The 18,331-nt window shown below is 35.9% G+C and overlaps 1 protein-coding gene across 2 annotated transcripts in view; it reads left to right on the forward strand.

Moving 5' to 3' along the window:
* CDKAL1 (CDK5 regulatory subunit associated protein 1 like 1) overlaps positions 1–18,331 on the forward strand; it is a 390,319-nt gene that overhangs the window by 251,353 nt on the left and 120,635 nt on the right. The gene's annotated exons all lie outside the window — the stretch shown is intronic.

Here is an 18,331-nt window from a genome sequence, read left to right on the forward strand (position 1 = left end):
GGTGTTTGGAGAATTCTTTCTGTCACTTTGTTTAGCCGCTTTCTCTTTTTGTTTGGCTTATTTTTTCTTCTTGTTCTTTTTTTTTTAATGTTCATTTTAATGAATTAAAGGTGGTGGAGTTGTACCTTTGACTCTTCAATTTCATTAAAATACTTGAACTTAGAAGAATCAAATTTTCATAATCCATTTTTCATTATCATTGAAAAATCCAGCAGTCTAGCTATGTAAGACATGTCATGAAAGAGCTGTGTAGGAAGTATGATACGTAAGAAAGAGAAGCAAATTGCAACACAATAGAATCTGTTTTGCAAACTGTATGTGTAGCTTATAGGACATTCCTGTACATCTAGGATAACTCATGGAAATGGAGCTGCTTGTCTTCATACAGGTTGATTGGGCATTAATTTTCCACCCTAAACAATGCACACGAGTTCTTGGCGCTTAATTTTCATGTGATTGTGGGTCAGGGTTAGGTTTTTAATTGACAGATACATTGTTTTCCCACGTATCTTCAGTGGGAACTGTGTCAGTTTGTGTCTTAGTTGACTTGAAGTTACTCATTATTCCCTTCAGTAGTTTTAGCTTTGGCAGCTAATATCACAACAGCAGCTGGATTTTGATAACCAAGTATAGCTGGCACATGTTGGGGCATATGAGAATTTATTAAATCATTCAGCACTTGCCATGGAAAAGAGTGAATTACTTAATATCCAAATTTAAAACAGCTGGTCATTGAATATACAGTAATCTGTGGCATATGTCTTTTTCCACAGGTTATTTGGTAGTGAACTTAACAAGGAAGAAATAATTGGTTTGCTGTCTTAATTTTAAAGAATAATAAACTTTATTTATCCTGCTTATTAAGAAACTACCAATTTATCTAGTATCTTCTGTTAGAAAAACAGTCTCCAAATATTAAGATGGAAAATTCTTTGTACCATATGGCAACAGGATGAGGAAGCTATGCAAGGCAAAGAAAATGTTTTGGATATTTCAGCATGTGCACATCTGTAAAATTCATTTTTTCTTTCTTTTGCGTTTGAGAGCATAGTGTCTTCATTTTTAGTCTCTGCTCTTCTGGCAGCAGCCAGCTATTACATTGCCGTATAGATATTCCTATAAAGATCTCGGCAAAAAAGTTTGCTGGGGCTTAACATCGCTAGAGATAACTCCAAAGCCTTGAGCCAGAATAGCTAAAATTAAATGTGCTGGAACAACTTTAATAGCTGAAAGGGATTATTTCCATCTTCCATCTATCAAAAAGGAAAAATAAAACAAAAGTAGAATCTCCTGTATCTTCTTTCTCTATTGCTGGGGCCATAAGGTCATCTAGAAGCTTCCTATGCAAAATGCACAAGGTCTTATCTGTAGACTCCAAATGGTGCCGTTGTCTCTAAAATGACATCTGCTGTGATAGTATCTTCACCTAAAACTCTATTAAACCAATAATTTTATAGGCTGACCTGCTGAAGAATGAAAGCCACACACACATCAAGGAATTACATGTTATCAGTTAAGTGTTTGATGACTTGAGTTCAAATATATAAGTGAATAAAAATGAAGTACAGCAAATAAAAAATGAAGGGAAAAAGGAAAAGAATGAGCTGTATCATCTTTTTTTGCTTTTGGAACCCCAGAGATATCAAGTGATTCTCAAATCTTGCTTTTTTTTAATCAAGCCAACAAAACACTGGGATGTTTTTCTCCCAGAAGGAACAAATAGCTTTCCTTGCTCTGGAGAGCCCGGAATGATTGTAGAGGTGTCCTTCTTTGATATTTTGCACTTTTTTTTTTCACTGAAATTTCAGTAAATTCAAGTATTTGGAAAAACAGTGTTGGGTAGTTGATGTATCTGTAGATTAACTACTGACCTAATATGTGTGTATATATATTTATTGAGGATTTATTTGTGAACTAGTCTAGAAAGCAACAGCATAAAGGAAATGAGGATGCACTGATTAACTTAAGAGTGATCCTGTAGAATTTGTACATACTCTGTAGGGACTAGAGACTAGTGCTCTCGTCTGTTGTCTTTAGCAACTATCACAGTAGTCTGGCAGGACTATTGGCAAGACTGATTCCTGGATGAGGTATTAATTTCAGTGTGTTTGCAACTAAATACAGGATCTTTAGAAATTGCTGCTTAGCAAATTTAATCCAGAGACCAACTTAGTCTTGCATCAGAAAGTCTTTTAATTGTAGTGTCATTATATCAAAATGTGAGTTGTTTTTCAAGTGTTCTCAACTTTCAAGATTCAGCATAAATTATATTTCTGAAAGGTGATGTTTGTAGTTGCAGAAAGAGCAAGACTGCTTTAATTATCTCTAAGTTTTGAAACTTAATCCGCTGAAATTTACTTTTGCTGATAAAAGCAAACAATTGGAATATATTTTAGTTAAAGCAACCTGAGATCTGAATGTCATATTATGTAATTGCTTGAATAATCAGCAATGTGAATATGTACCCATTAAAAAATCCAGACTGGTAATGTCTTTCCCAAATAATATTGTTTGCTGTTGTTGACCATGCTATATGGTCTTACATTTCTGGTTTGTGAAGCAATTATGATCTTCATCAAAGTTTATATTAATATTTCCCTATTACTGCCACTTGATAAAAGAATTGTAAACCCCCAATTAGGCAAATAAAAAAGCAAGGAAATTTAGAGCTAGGCTGAATCATTATACTTTTCTGTTCTGGAAAATAGCATAATGCTGAGGAAAGCTGGGCTTGCCTTGCAGTTCATTTTTGCTTGTGTTCTGTGATAGAAGCGTAGTACTAATTGTGGATGGCTGCTGCTGTTCACTTGAGATTGTCTCATAATTCATACTGTAAACATCTAAGCTTTCCAGTATCATCTGAAAGCCAGCAAACTTGGGCTGCCAGTGGGCAGTCATAGCTTTGTTAGGCAGAAAGCTATGCTCTTTTTTGCACTATTTCTTTCTTCTCCATAAAAATCAGACTTCTGCTAGTAAGCGTGTCCTAGACTCTGTTACTTTTAGTGGTAATCCAAGCATTGATTTTTCAGCGTATGTGAATACATAATCATGTAGATACATGCAGTTGGAAAAAGAAAGTAAAAGACCAAAAGTAAATGAGTGCAGTGGAAAATAAATTACAAGCTTGCAAAGTGTTTATTCGCACAGGTGTAAATTTGAATTTTAGTTTCCCAGCAATTACAGAAAAATGCTGAATGCTTGAAGAAACTGGAGATAATGTCCAAACTGAGAGAAGATGCTATATAGTCCTTTGGGACAGCTAGCTTCAGGGGGAGCTCCCTTTTTCCCTGTTGCTTTACAAGGAGGTAAGCCAGCAGATAGATAGTAACTTCAGCAGCTTCCTAGGCCACCTCTTAATTCTGTTTTTAGGGATCTGGGGGGATTCATCAGTGACTGTTTTTTGTTTCATTTGATCTGCTTTACTTTTGTCTCTCTTTTTGCAGTGGCAGCCAGGCTGTATCTGTTTGCATGTTTAGACAGGCTGCTTCAAGCTAAAACTGTGGCTGGGAGTAAGGTAGACTAAGCTACTGTCTCCTCCCAGTCATACTTGATATTGGTGGTAGTCTTAGTTTTTACAGCAGTATTTAAGTGTCTGAATGAAACCTTTCATAATCTGCTTTCTCAATACAGTGTTGTCCAGTATGTTTCTGTATGTCTGCTCTTTCCTCTCTGAGCAATTTCAGAAGCAGTAATTTGTTTACCAGGTTCTAGTCATTCTGTTCTGACCTTATTCTTATTCTGGGCATCATAACACATAACATAAAAGCTTATGTAGGCAATCAATTGTTTATCATGGTCTTTGTCTGTATTTGTTGTACAAGTAAGTATCTTGCCATCCAGAAGTTTTCTGCGTGAAAAATTTCTCTATTTTACAATGGCTAATTTTTGACTGAAATAATGAACAGTAGGAAGAAATATCTTCCCAAAAACTTGTTTCTGTATCACTTGAATGATTATGAAAATCCAAATTTGCAACTGTAAATAATTTTCTTCTGAAAGATGTCCATATAGTAAGCTCCTGAATATTAAGTCCACATCGAAAGATAAACATCTAAACGTGTCATCATTAAATTGCAGCTATTTCAGAAAATCTGCAGTTTAGAAACTAACCCAGGTCTTATGGTGGTAGTATTGTCTTTATCACATTATCATGCCAGTTACCTAAACTAAAATTTGAAAGCAATGAATAGAATAATTTTAAAATAACCATTTACTGTTTCTATATACATTTTTCTATTCACTTTAAAAATGCAGGTAATTATGAAGTAGACTGTAACAGCTCCCTCACTTTTTTTACACCATGAATGTGTTTCATTTTCTTTCTGAAAATGCGCTTTTGTTTCTCAGGGAGAAATTGTTGAGCTCACTATGCAGATGTGCAAATCGTGTCCCTAACAAACCGTGGCAAGTCTTTCAGATTTAGGCTTTTTTGTAATGGGGTTTAGTACATCTGTTCTGTCAGTCTTAGTACTGCAATGTAAATGTCATCTGTTTAAAATCATTACAGTATTTTCTGCTAAGAAATTGCTGAGTGTATTTGGTACTTATCTGTAATTTAATACCTCAGTCTCTAGATTCTTGTCTTTACTCTGTCATTTGTCTGCACTTGGGGTCTGACCTAATCACTTTACCAAATGTGTGTCTCTTTTTTTTGTCTTTTAAATTAATTGAGTGTTTTTTAAAAGTACTGAATTAGTACCAAAAACCTGAAACATGGGGAGTTTTCACCAAACAGACATAGCACAAAAGCAGATTAAAGTTTGTGTCTAAACTTCACCCTAGGGATCGGTGGTGAAGTCTCTGGTGGACTACAAGCCCCTTTTACTACTGAAATAGCTGGCTTTAGGTGTTGTGAAATTTAAAGTTGGGCTCATATAAAGCAGTTGCTAAATTTATTTAAATTTAAAGCCCGTATTCCTGGCTTGCATTTGATTTGCAAGGTCATGGAAAGAGCTATAAGTAGGTGAGAAGTATCAAAGGTGCTCAACACTTTCAGATCCATTAATTTCATTAGGATATTTTTTATATTTAATGATCAACTACCAAAATTTAAAAAGTATATTCTCCTTCAGTGTTAAATGGGGAGAGACAAATATCAGGCATTCCAGGGTAACTTTTTAGTTCTTTACTTCAACAAGCTGAATACCATTTTAGGAGAGCAGTCTTTCAATTTTGGCTTGTACAGCATTTGTTTGCCCTTTTCTAAGCCAATGCTATAGTACCCTTATTTTCTAGACATTCAGCTTTTCATATTTTAGAATCTTCCAGAGGTACAAAAGCTATTTACCTTGAAATAGTGTGACTCTTTCCTACTAGCAGCATTGTTGGTGTTCTCATTGTATGAGTTATTTATACTAAAGAGCATACAAATAATGGTATAATGGGTTATCTGAAGTTTTTAAGACGTTTTTATAAGAGTAGTTACTTACATTTTTACTTAGTCATGTACCCACAAGAGAGCTGGAAATAAAGCCCTTGTAGCATTTTTACACTATATTTTTTATTAATAGCTCTAATGAATTTAAAAGACAAGCATCTTGTTCCCATAAGATGTTAAAAAAAAATAAAAATTGGTGTTTCACAGTTAAGCTCATCCTTGCTTACCTCTTTCTTCCAGTTGTTTCTTCCAGCCAACTGAATTCAGGTTTAAATGAGACAGAAAAATGTTGGGCCTGGAACTGTCCCATAAAGAATGTGACTGAGTCAACTTGGAGGACTGTAGCACCTGTTTTAGTATGGGTATAACTAATTAAAGGAAGTACAAAAATTGGAAATACAGAACAAAAAACCCCAAACCAAGCCAGCGACTCTCTAATATGTGTGGAAAATTAGTGCTAAAGGACCATGGGCGGATCTTTTCAACAGCTCGCAGTGCTCATTTTTCAGAAGCTGTCTGTCTTAAATAGGATCATACCTTTTTTGAGCAGGACACTTGGAGGTTCCATGCATGACATGGTAACAGTATTCTTTGTAATAAAAGAGCATTTGTTTTCTGGATATACTTATCCTACAACTATAGCATGTTACCCAAATTCACAGTAAGAGTGTGGCAGTAATTCCTATTTTCCTGTGGTTTACTCAATTATTTTACATCTGTCAGACTCTTCATATGCTAATCACGCTTAGCCTGAGGATGTACACATGCAAATACTGAAGTCCAAATTGAGCCATGCAATGTCATGTTAACATAAAGTAATTCTAAATTTGCAGACTGCTTTGAAGATGAGATAGCACTAAATGTAGCCTCAACCCATTTTTTTGGGGGGAGGTACTGTTTAGGGAATTATGATTTCAAAATTTCTATATGGTGTATATTTTTTTAATATGAAGTCTCTTCAGCTTCTTGAGCAATTCTGTTCTGCATACTCTTCTGTTTAACCAGGATGTAAATGGTGCTCCTCTTTTACAGAATTTTCTTCTAAATAATACATATTTTTCTGGAGGCTGTTTTTCTGGCTCTCCTGTTACTGTTCCACTCCTGTAGTAGAAACTGGCGGGTGAAACCTGGAAGTGAAGTGCCCAAGGTGAGCACAGCTCTCTGAATGAAAGCTTGGTGGGCACACAGGGCATTCACATTTTGGATGTTTTGAGGGCACAACACTGATGTTCTGCCTTGGTAAAAATTGGAGGAATAATTTTTGAAATGGTTGCTGATTGATGCTGAATAATGATATACACCCTTATTAAATGTAAAATTTACTTAGTCTTTTTATTATACTTGTTACAGAAACTGGCTTACTTATTAAATAGAACTAGTAAAGGTGATACTTTCTGTATGTAGTTATGGTTAGGCTTTCCCTTTTCTGGGCAGTCTTACATATGGTTTTCTTTTGCAAAATCCAAATGAGAGTATTGTTAGACGGTAAAGTATGAATTAGTAAAGTGTATCCGATTCCCAGTTTCTAAAGTGTAGCAAGATCTATCTTTTTCCCCTTTCCCCCTTGAATATATGAATGTGGTTTTTTTGAACGATCAAAAATATAAATTCTGTAGTATGGTTAAAAGGAAGGAATTGCAAGCATTATGCAGTATTAGAAATGAATCATCTTAAAGCATTTAATATTTATAAATGCTTCTCTTTAGTTAGATACTATATTGCTCTAGTATTTTAAAACAAAATAACTAAAATCACTACTTTGTTTTTTCTCTCTAATTGTGTTTCAGCGCCTGGATCAGAATTTAGGATGGAAATGGGGGGGCAGTCTAATTTGTTTTAAAAACAGTAATAACTTTAATTCATGTTTATTTGCTTAATACTCATTTTACATGTAATTCTCAGTTTTAATTTGCTCCTGAATTTTTAAGCATATCCAAAGCATATATTAAGATACTCAAGTATTTATTGTGTTAACATATTAGTGCACATACAAATCCAAGATGCATGGTGTGTACACGTTATAGTGCTCAGATGTAAAAATTCTGAAAAAGGTATTAAATTTTCATATTTGATATATTAAAAGAAATTAAGTATTTGTTCATTTACATGTGTACGCTTTTCTGATTTGGCATAGTACTAGGTATAAATGAATTTTGTAAGCCTTATTGTTTTGATCCTGTAGAACAATATGCCCCCAGAGGATTTTTGGTGAAGGCTGTAGTTGGCCACCTGTTAAGCACTGATTGAAGTTAGGTTTGTGTCAAGATTTCAGGGGAAATCCGTTGGAAAGAATGATTGAAGAAATAAAAAATGCAGTCCTTCTATAGCTGATCAGTACCTTTAATGGTTATTTTCTTTAACCCTGAAATGCTTAAATGAAGAAAACTAGTAAATGGAAATAGACAAAAGTTGTTCAGCCTTTTTAGAATGTAGCTATACAACCAAAACACCATTACATGCAAGAGACACAATAATTCTGCTACCTGTAAATTTTCTCATGTACATTCATCTGGGGACTGTGATACTGATTACTTCATGGAAGTTCAATTTTGTGTTCATGTGCATCTTATACTGGTCTGTAAATTATATTCATGAGTTGATGATTCACCTCTTTATAAACAAAACAAAATTTTAGAGTTGTAAAATTCTTATTTATTACACGGCAAAGTATTTTCAAACCTGACATTTGAAATGATTTGTGCATAGAAGCAGTGCCTGTAGCAGATCAGATTTTATTTTCCACAAATGAGTCGCTTATCTCTTGCACTTGGAGGGTTTTTTTTTGTCTTTATATTTCCTTCTCATCATGATGTAGAACTCCCAGTTTGCTTAGTAGAAGAAATTGCCATAATACAGCTGTTAAATTACTTTATAACAGGAAGATGATACTGCAGATATGGTCATATGTAAAGGCACAAGAACCCACGTAGATTCTTCTCAATCCACTTACCAGTAAATTTCTATCCAGATACAGATTCAAGCTGGAAAATAAGTTATTGTGTCCAAACACCTTACACACAGGAGTATATAAAGCCAGAGTGCTCTGTTTCCTCTTAAATCTGGAGAAAATATTTATTAGCAAAACCAGCGGTCTTAGAAATTGTCTTCTGGCTTGCTATGTCGGATGCCTCCCTGCTTGGCCTTGGAATGAGCCACGACCCTTAGCAGGCAAGATGGCAGCTAAGATCAGAACACAATTCCATGGAGACTTGCTGTCAGCTCTGGGATAATAAATTTTGGACATTACTAACCCCAACAGGCTTGAATCTGTCTCCTACAAAAAGCTTTGTCTTAAAAACAAATACTGATTTCTCTGAACTGTTTATCTCTTTTGAAGAATTTTGTTGATTCAAATTTCAGCATAAGCCTTAAACTTATTTACAGAGGTGGCAAATGTGACATCTGAAAAACGGGTCCTGTGGTTGTAGCTCTCTCTACTGCTGGATGTGTGTGTGTTCCCCACAGTAATTAGTCACAGTTACTTTTTAGTAATAAAAGAAGAGATCTGCTGTCTGTCAGGGACTGACTCTTTTCAAGACTGTGGAGACACAGAAAGACGGACTATGGGTTAGGTTTGAATGGTAGCCTGACATGATTTCTCTTCAGTAGTGGGATGGCTGCTCCCACACTGCTGACTTAATTTTATGGGAGTACTTGACTCATACTCATTTCTAAAAATTGCTAAAGCAGCCAGCTGGACTCTGAACTGTAGCCAGCAAACTATTTTTCCATGTGGCATATTCTCTTGGACCTCCCCCACCTCTGTTAGACATCATACCTACAAACACTGGTTGTAACACTGGGCACTTGAAGCACCAGACTTCTGTTTCATTTCATCTACAGCTGTCACTTGTTATGTACCCACATACTTTAGAATGGAGGAAAATAAAAACCTATTTTGCTTAGTTGTATTAATATCAGTTTGTAATTGTGTGATTGTAAAATCCTAACAGCTGGGGGAAAATGTAACAATGGAGATTGGTATGACACTTTAAAATTTTTATTATTTCAAAACCAGAGCAAGAAAAAAGTTTCTGTTAAATCTCTTTTTCATCTTTCCTTCCTTCCTGTTTCGTTAAGTACTTGATATCTTCCTTGGAATAGTTCTTGTACTAGGCTGCAACCACTATGTAGTATTTTGTAGTAGTAATGTATTTTACAGTAAGCCAAGACTGATGGCTTCGAAGTTTTGCCATGGCACTGTATCAGCTACTGGGGTCTGAATTTGAATCTGAAACTTACTCTCTGTATAGTTTATTATGATCTTATGTGATAATTAGAATAGGTGTGAGAAGAGGTGAGAGGACACAGGTGAAAGAAAACTGGAATTTAAATACACTGAAGTGAAAAATGCATGAGGTGATTTGTTTTGAGTTTCGTTCTTTTTTAGGTTTTAGTGGTTTTGTTTGTTTGGGTTGTTCGGTTTGTTTTTGTTTTTTGGGGAGGGGAAGTCGTTTGCTTATTTTGTGGCTGCATTTAGTAAGTACAATAGATATGCCTTAATTTTGTGTGTGTTGGTATATAAAATGAACGCTATGGGGTGCAGCAGTGCATTGTAATTTAAATGTGAGAGAGAAGTTTTCTTTAACCAATGTAGTTATCAGCAGAAATATGTTTAAAATAATTTGTAAATTAAACCCTGTAGAGTAAGGAACAGGACATTGATTCACTTAGTTTTAGTTGAACGTCTATACATTTGACTGTGGTCACAAATTATGAATTTCAACACAGCAGTAATATTAACAGTGCCTCAAGTTCTCCTAAAACTAGAAGAAGGGAAACATATTTTGGAAATCTGATCCTCAGTCCAGAAGCTCTTGTAACAAAACTTCAAAAGCTGGCTTGTAATGTTAAAGTATGTTTAAATCACTAAAATAGATATTACCTAAAATAATTTTCTGTATCTTCCAAGTAAGAGGAGACATTTTCTAGCCCTAATTTGTAGAGCACTGTTTTATATTGCAGAGCACTATTTCAGCATTGACGACCTCGTGTAATTGGAGCCAAATATTTTTGTGAGTCATTCCACTTCCTAACGTGTGTTGTTCACACGCCACAGAAAAGGAAACAAAGTTTAAAATATTTGGCTTTTTAATTTTATTTATTTATCTGCTTTTCTTACACATTTTAACTTGTATCCCTGCATGTGGATATTATCTTCCCTTAGTTTTTATGATAGGGCCTGCACAACTGTAAGTAGGTACCCAGGAGACTGTTGAGTCAAGGTTTATATTTCACACAGCAGAAGGTAATTTTAACCTTGTATTCTCCCATGGGTGTATGCCTGTGATCCCTGGAAAGCTAACATTAATTAGAAATTAGCAGGGAGCAATTGTGCGTTCCCTGAAGAATTGTTTTTAGCAAAAATTTAAGATGAAAGAAAATGAGAAGCTATGTTACTGCCACTCATTTGGATCATTTTTCTTACCTCCTTATGATGGTAAATGATCATTGAATACTTGTTAAACTCCTGAACAAAACTGCTACAGCGTAACAGGGTTTTTTTTCCAGCATTTTGCTGAAATATAACTACTTTCTTATCTTTTAAGGTGACTTTGTATTAACTCCTCTCAGCACATAAAATCTAAGCAGAATAGAAGTTGAACTTTACAGTGTAATTTTCAATATTCTTTGTCTTAATAAGCAGGATAGTCCTAATTCTGAATACAAACTGGTTTAAAAACAGTACTGTTAATTAAGTATATACCTGATTCAGCCTGTCTGCTCTAAAAGTGGTAACCAGCTACCTACCAGTGTTGTATCAAGTTTTCTGTGTATTAGATTTAGCTTTTAACATGAAGCAGGGTTACTATATACCAATAATAAGACATTAAGAAAATTACAGCTACATGCATAAAAACAATTCATACAAATTGAAAGAGTTCCCAACCTATAGATTCACAATAAAAATCAGAAATACAGATACATGGAAAATATTACGTATAATGAAGAGAAGTTTGGAAGTATGGCTTAGTTCAAAATCCAGTCAACACTGTAAAAATTTATAATGAATTATGTAATTTTGTCATTAATAACTGAATTTTGATACATTTACCTTTCCAGATGACTCTGGATTTATGACACGGCATATCTCCTCCCCCCCCCCCCCCCCCCCCAGCACTGCAGGAGGATTAGAAATGGGAGTTTTGGTCAGTTCATCACATGTTATTTCTGCTGCTCCTTCCTCTCAGGGGGAGGGAGGACTCCTCACACTCTTACCCTGCTGCAGTGTGGGGTCTCTCCTTTGGGAGACAGTCATCCACAAACTTCTCTGTGAGTCTTTCCCACAGGCTACAGTTCTTCATGAACTGCTCAGCCTAGGTCGTTTCCACAAGGCTGCACTCCTTCAGGAACAGACTGCTCCAGCGTGGGCTTCCCGGAGTCACAGCCTCCTTCAGGCATTCCCCCTGCTCTGATGTGGGGTCCTGCATGGATTGCAGGTGAATGTCTGCTCCACCATGGCCCTCTGTGGGCTGCAGCGTGCCTCGCCATAGTCTGCACCATGGGCTGCAGGGGAATCTGTTCTCTGGTGCCTTGAGCACATCCTCCTCCTGACCTTGGTGACTTCCCTTTCTCACTGACCTTGATGTCTTCAGAGCTGTTTCTCTTGCATATGCTCACTCTTCTCTCCCAGCTGCAACTGCTCCTGCACAGTAAACTTCTTTCCCTTACTTATATTATATCAGAGGCTACCACTGTTGCTGATGGGCCCAGCCTTGGCCACTGATGGGAGCCAAGGCTGGGAGCCATCTGTCATTGGCTCTGTTGGACACAGGGGAAGCTTCTGTCAGCTTCTCAGAGAAGCCACTCACCCCTGTACCCTCCCTGCTACCAAAACCTTGCCACACAAATTAAATACACATTTCAGCAGGGGAAAAAAAAAAAAAAAGTCCTTATTGCCCTTTATCATAACCTGCTTTGGACTTGGGTGAACAGAATAGTTAATGCTTTGCCAGAGCATTTCAGAGTGCTGTACAAAGAGAATATTCGAGATGTCTGGGTTTTGTCTTCAATTATAATATAAGATCAGACATGATTGTGTTAAAATTTATGTTCCTCATTGGTTTATGTCTTTAATATTCTGTGGAGTTATGTGGTAAGAAGTTATAACATGATTTTATGCTGTTGGCTACCTAAGATTACTTAGTCATATTTTCTACAGAATGGAAAAGTATTTGAAGTATTTTGAAGGCTTTTATCATTACAAGAATAGCAGAAGCTGAAGTCTGTCTTTGAACATATGTTTTTATAAAATACAGCTTTTACTTGACAGTATTAAAGTATGGTAATTATCACATTGAGATAATCTTTTCATATTTTCATTAATAATGCAAATAAACATTTTTTTCCCCAAAGAAAATGTTCAGCTAATTGTTAAAAAAAATAAAAATCGTTTCATTGTTTAAACGTGCATTCAAACTGTGATTACGCAACCATAGTGGCTGGAGATCTGTTGTTCTTTTTTGCAGTGGCATCTGTAGGGGGTATGCTCCAAGCCTCCTGTGCGTTGCCTAGGGTTTGCACAGGAATTAATTGTTCTTCTAATTTGGCTTCTGGTTAAGTTAGAGTATCCTGCTTTCTCTTGCTAACTCTATCGTAAAAAGTTGTTTCACATTCGATTTAAGTCCTTGTCTAATACTGTTGATGAATTCTTTTTTATTAGTTTACCATTTTATTTTTAAAGATCCAGCTTGAGGATTGTCCTCAGACATGCTGGGTTTGATTTTCCTTGAAGCAAGAATGTAATTTCTCACCTGGTGTAGATCTGACTTTTCCTGTTTGCCTCAAAGTGCTTGTTTTCATTTTCTGGTGAACGTTGCTTTATTCATAAAGAAGTTGCCTTTACTTTCTGAGAGAAAACCACTTTGCATCTAAATATCCTATTTTTCTGATAATTGAGCCCTAAACCAGAGATTATTCACAATGGCACTTTCAGAGTGTTTACTTCCTAAATTCAGTGTGGGGTTTTTGTTGAGGAAATCGCTCACAGTCGAAGTTACTCAATTACTCCAGTAGCACCTACATTGTCTCCACAGAAATGGAAACTTGACAGCTTTGGTGAGGCGCAACCCCAGGTATGTTTACGTGATGCATACTGCTGCCCAGTTCCTGAGATTTGCAGAAGGCCCAAGAAAGTGTTTTCACAATGGGAAATAGTATCTTTGGAAGTTTGATAGATACTCGTAACCCTTAGGTATACTGAGATCCCATTGTTGGACACTGCAATGCAAAATCACCCTTTTCATTAAAACTAGTTTGTTCTAGAATGATTAGCTCATTCCAGAGAATGAGCTAATGGATTTTAATGAGAATGAGAAATGATTTTTAAACCTTGTACCTTTGTATCTACCTGTCCACAAGTACAATGGATTTTAGGCCTTTCAGTATCTTTTGGAAGTTCATTGCCATCCTTTTCTGTGAAGATAGCTTGGAAAGTAGAAGGGGGGTTGTGCTCTACTGGTTGATTCTCCTTTTGTTGTTGTTCCCTATAAAGGCAAGGTAGCCATGTAGCCTTTCTGAAGTCCTTTTCCAATGTAATTTCCAACTTTCAGTTATTTTAGTAAAGACAATGTGCCTCATTTTTTTTCTTAAACCTCATGCTTTTCTTTACAGATGCTTCTTTTCCATCCTGCCTGCATATTACCTTCTGTGTGTTTTCATTTCCAAAGAGCAGTCCCCTGAACTCCTTGTATCCAGTGATGAAGAGTTCAGAGAGGTTATCAGACTTCTCAGAGTCTCACGGTAGATGAAAGGAATATTACAAAGTCATGAGTAGGGATCACATGCTTCTTTAACAGCTCCTTCAGATAGAACTTATGCCACTATGCTCTGCATCACACTTTAGTATTTTTTATATGTGAAATGGACACTTGAAGCGTCACTTACATCTTTGCTAAGTGCTGCCTTATTGAGGAGGCTGCCTAGTAGAAAGCTGTATTTGCCATAGTTCTCTTTCATTCTTGGTTTATTCAGAGGCTTGTGTGCTTTTCTTCAGATTTTCCATATTCTTGGATTATCAACAGGCAATTGAGTTGGAGAGATTATTTACTTACCCATAACTGTTTTTACTTTGAGATATCTGTCTATGCAATTAACCCTTCAGTTCAGCTGTGTTTTTCAGAATTAAGTCTAATCTGTGGATTCTGTCTTTGAATAGTTAATCACCCTGTTACTACATGAACTACTGACTGAAAGAGTTAGGATGGCTTGAAGGATGTGCCTCTGGGCACTGTTGCTGTAATAAACATAGAGTGCTTGCATATACCACTGTGTGATTACATGTAGATAACTGATCTTCTCTGAAGTGGTGTATAGGTAGATAACTGGTCTTTGTCTTCACCCTAGAACATGTCTGCTTTGTATTTTTTTTACTAACAGCCATCCAAATGCTAAAGAGGTAGTATTTTTGCTTTGTTTTCAATATTCAGATTTCCCCTTAAGGGTAAAGTACTGACGTTTAAGCCTGTTTTTAGACTGAAAACTAAGGTAACTTCTGCAAGATAACACAAGCATCTAGAAATTGATAATTAAAAATGAAATAAATATTTTCAAGTGGTGTTCTTTTCTGCTAAGGTAAACCCAATAAAAAACATTAGTGAGATGCTTACCTACTGTATCTTCCACTCAACTATAAATCCAACCTACTTGAATTCCTGGAATTTCAGTACTGGAACTGAAACTGGGAGAAGGGAGGTGGTGTGAGTTATAAAGGCTTACAAGAGTCCCATTAATTGACTCAGAAGTCACATCAATAAATAATTTCTAAAGATATTTGGGTTTTTTTCTGCCTATGTAAAACATTTCTGTACCTCCAACCCACAGGAAATAAGCATTTTCAGAATGCTGGTATATAGATGGCAGCTTTGCATTAGTTGCTCAATATTCTCTACATAATAAATGACCTTAAATTGCATGAGATACAGCTTGTTTCATCCTCAGTGATCCTAATTTGCCACTTCCCTTAAACCTCTTTTCATACTGTATATTCTTTTTTCTCCAAGCTGAAAAGCCAGAGTCCATGTTAGGCCCCACCAAGTTATACATAGACATTTGATTTCAGCTTAGGAATTGACAGTGTTTGCACAAAGGTTGTGAGTAGTTCATTTTTTCTGCCTAAGAATTCATCTCTTATGTTAGTATTGCAGAGACGAAAGGCTACTATTTTGCTTGGCAGGAATTTGGAAGGCTTTCCAGGTTCTTTTAACTAATGCCTGAAGACCATCATGGAATATTATGTGATTTGATAAAATTTATTTCAGTAATATGGTCTGAATGCAAACACTTCTGTTTCCACTGAATTGATTTGATTCTATTTTTGCATTCTAGTGCCTCTGTATCATAGCATGCATATTTTATAAAATTATTCATTACATTTAAGTAGACTTAAATGAGGAGAGTCCATGGTAACTATTGACCTTGTATTCAGCTTGTGAAATTGAGTATATATAATCACCATTCATTTGAAACATTTTTCAGGTCTTTCAGTATTTATTTAGTTTAGTTCTGCAGCTGAAGCCTGCTTCAGCAGTAACGAGTGAGAAGTTTGTCGGAATCTGTTTTGGGAAGGTTTTTTTTTTCCTCCTGCAAATTATAATATTCTCCGATTAGAATATTGGGAACCTCAAAAATGGCATTTCTCTCATCTCTGTCAGTCTTGCTATCTAGATACTGTTTGTTTCTGTAGTTGTCTCTTTAGTAATAAAAGTTTTCCATTTTTCCGTTTATCAGAACTATAAGATTTTATATTTTTGTCTGAGGACATCACTGATGTCCTTTTATAATGGTGTTTTTAGAGTTTTTCAGTTCTTTTCCATATCTTGTGTAAAATTTCAGGAGTATTGCTTTTTTGAATTTTACCAACTCTCGGGGGATTTCCTAAAGTTTGTATTTTTCCCCAATATAAGATTGATGCCACTTCTTGATCAATTCTCTTGCTCCATGCTGATTCTCATTACCTTTTTAATAATAATCACCCTGCCTAATCTTCTAATTGTGAGAGCCTCAGTGATTCTGCTGGGGTTCTGTGGCTTCAAGTACCAAGTCTTTTATGTCTTAACATTTCAAGATACAAGAAAATCTGTTTCCCTTAATCTTCAGATACTGCTCCTGTGCTTTGAATTAAGTTGGTAGACTCAATTGATAGTGAACCTGTCTCTTACCTGATTACATATATTCATATATGAGAAAATAAGTTATTCTTCTCAGCTCCATCTTTATTCATCTTTCATTGCTGTTAAATTTACCTTGAAAACTTACTCCCTAAATACAATTTTCATGCATTATCTATTCTAATGGTTTAGTGATGTCCAAGAGCTTTTTTGCCATAATTGGAAAGCTGTCATATCTTTGAATTCTTCATATAACATGTCTAATTTTGTCTGTGATGTTTCTTTAGTGATACCAGTATGTTGTTGATTTTTCTGCTAATTCTCTTTTAACCTTTGGTTGTAGGTTAGTTCACTGATAGGTCAAATCAGGTAACTGCTCACAATGTCAAATTTCCTTAATTATTTCACCACAGTACGAATTTGCTAACTTTAAAAGATTAATTTTCTGCCTGTTTTACTCCTTTAAAATGTGGTAATACATTTACACTGTGTCTGCTCTTCAGTGTAATGGCAGACATCTGACACAAGCCCAAAATGTTTCAGTTGCCCACCTTCCAATCTTCTGTTTAAATAGCTGGGGTGGATTGATATATCTTTTCCAAACTTCTAAACTTTATGTGGACTGCATGAAGGGAAGTCCATGCTATTTTGAGGGATAAAAGCCAGTAAGCAATTATCTCTGTTCATATTGACATGCAGTATTCCTCTGACATTTCAGTTTTGGATTGTCCCATTTAGAGAGTCAATCTTTAGACAGCAAAGCTACTGCTCAAATGACTTTGATAGTTGTGGCTGCTTATAACCTGTCAGAGTCCTTCAGAAAACAGGCACCTGAACTTACACAGTCGTTCAACAGAACAGAAAACAGGCACCTGTTCAACAGTCGTTCATTTTATGTAAAGATTTTGACCATGACAAAATATACTCTTGTCCTGCTGATGACATTGTAAACCATGCTGCTACCTGTAGTTTTTAAGGCAACTTATTGACACACTGAAAGTGAAGCAGTTCACTGAACTGAATAGAGAAAAATGGGTAAGAGGATTCCTGAGGCAACAGCATCTACTGAATTTGTATCATTTTACTTTGTCATTGACGAAGTAACAGTTTACATCTAAAATATCATCTTTTCCTTATTTTCCTTATGATGACCTGTATGTGTTCTTCTGTGTGTGCGTGTTGGGATTTGAACTTTCTTCGAAACCTTTCAAGGAATGTATGTATTATTTACTCCCATTGCCTCAAAGTGCTAAACGGATTTTGCGTCTTACAGAGAAAAGTTCTTAACTTACTGACATTTCTAGGCAAGGGAAACTGTTTGCAAAGTGCTAAGGACAAAAAGTGCTCGAGACCCTGGTCAGTTGAGACCATCTTTCTGAAAGGTGAACTAGGAGCTGTTTTCCTGGTGATTTTGCTTTTTCTACCCAGCATCCTCAACTGCATTGCAGACTAAGCCAGTTTCTCCATTTGGAAGTGAAGCCACAATATTTTGCTCAAAATAATGTTTTACTGACTGATACATAAATTGTATCTGGGACAGGACTGTCCCATAACAGTAAAATATTAATTTATGAGAATAAATTTAAGGGGGTCTCTTATATTCTCAACCCACCTGCTGTTTGAGTGTATCTGAGAACAAACCAGATAGTTCTCACCCTCATACTGTTACCTTCCAGTTAGATGAGTGGACTGTGCTTGCTCATAAGAATTGATATTGTTTCTGCAGTGGTTTCTTTAAATCACTGTTGCAATAAGAATATAACATGAATGAGACAGAGTGATGTACAGACCATATTTGTTGTGCACTATCACTCTAGTGATACCCATTAATTTAACAGTCATGTCC

This window comes from Pezoporus flaviventris, unplaced genomic scaffold (assembly GCF_033815535.1).
Source record: "Pezoporus flaviventris isolate CSIRO_AGI_PZ_B2104156 unplaced genomic scaffold, CSIRO_AGI_Pfla_v1 ptg000007l, whole genome shotgun sequence".
Classification (NCBI taxonomy): domain Eukaryota; kingdom Metazoa; phylum Chordata; class Aves; order Psittaciformes; family Psittacidae; genus Pezoporus; species Pezoporus flaviventris.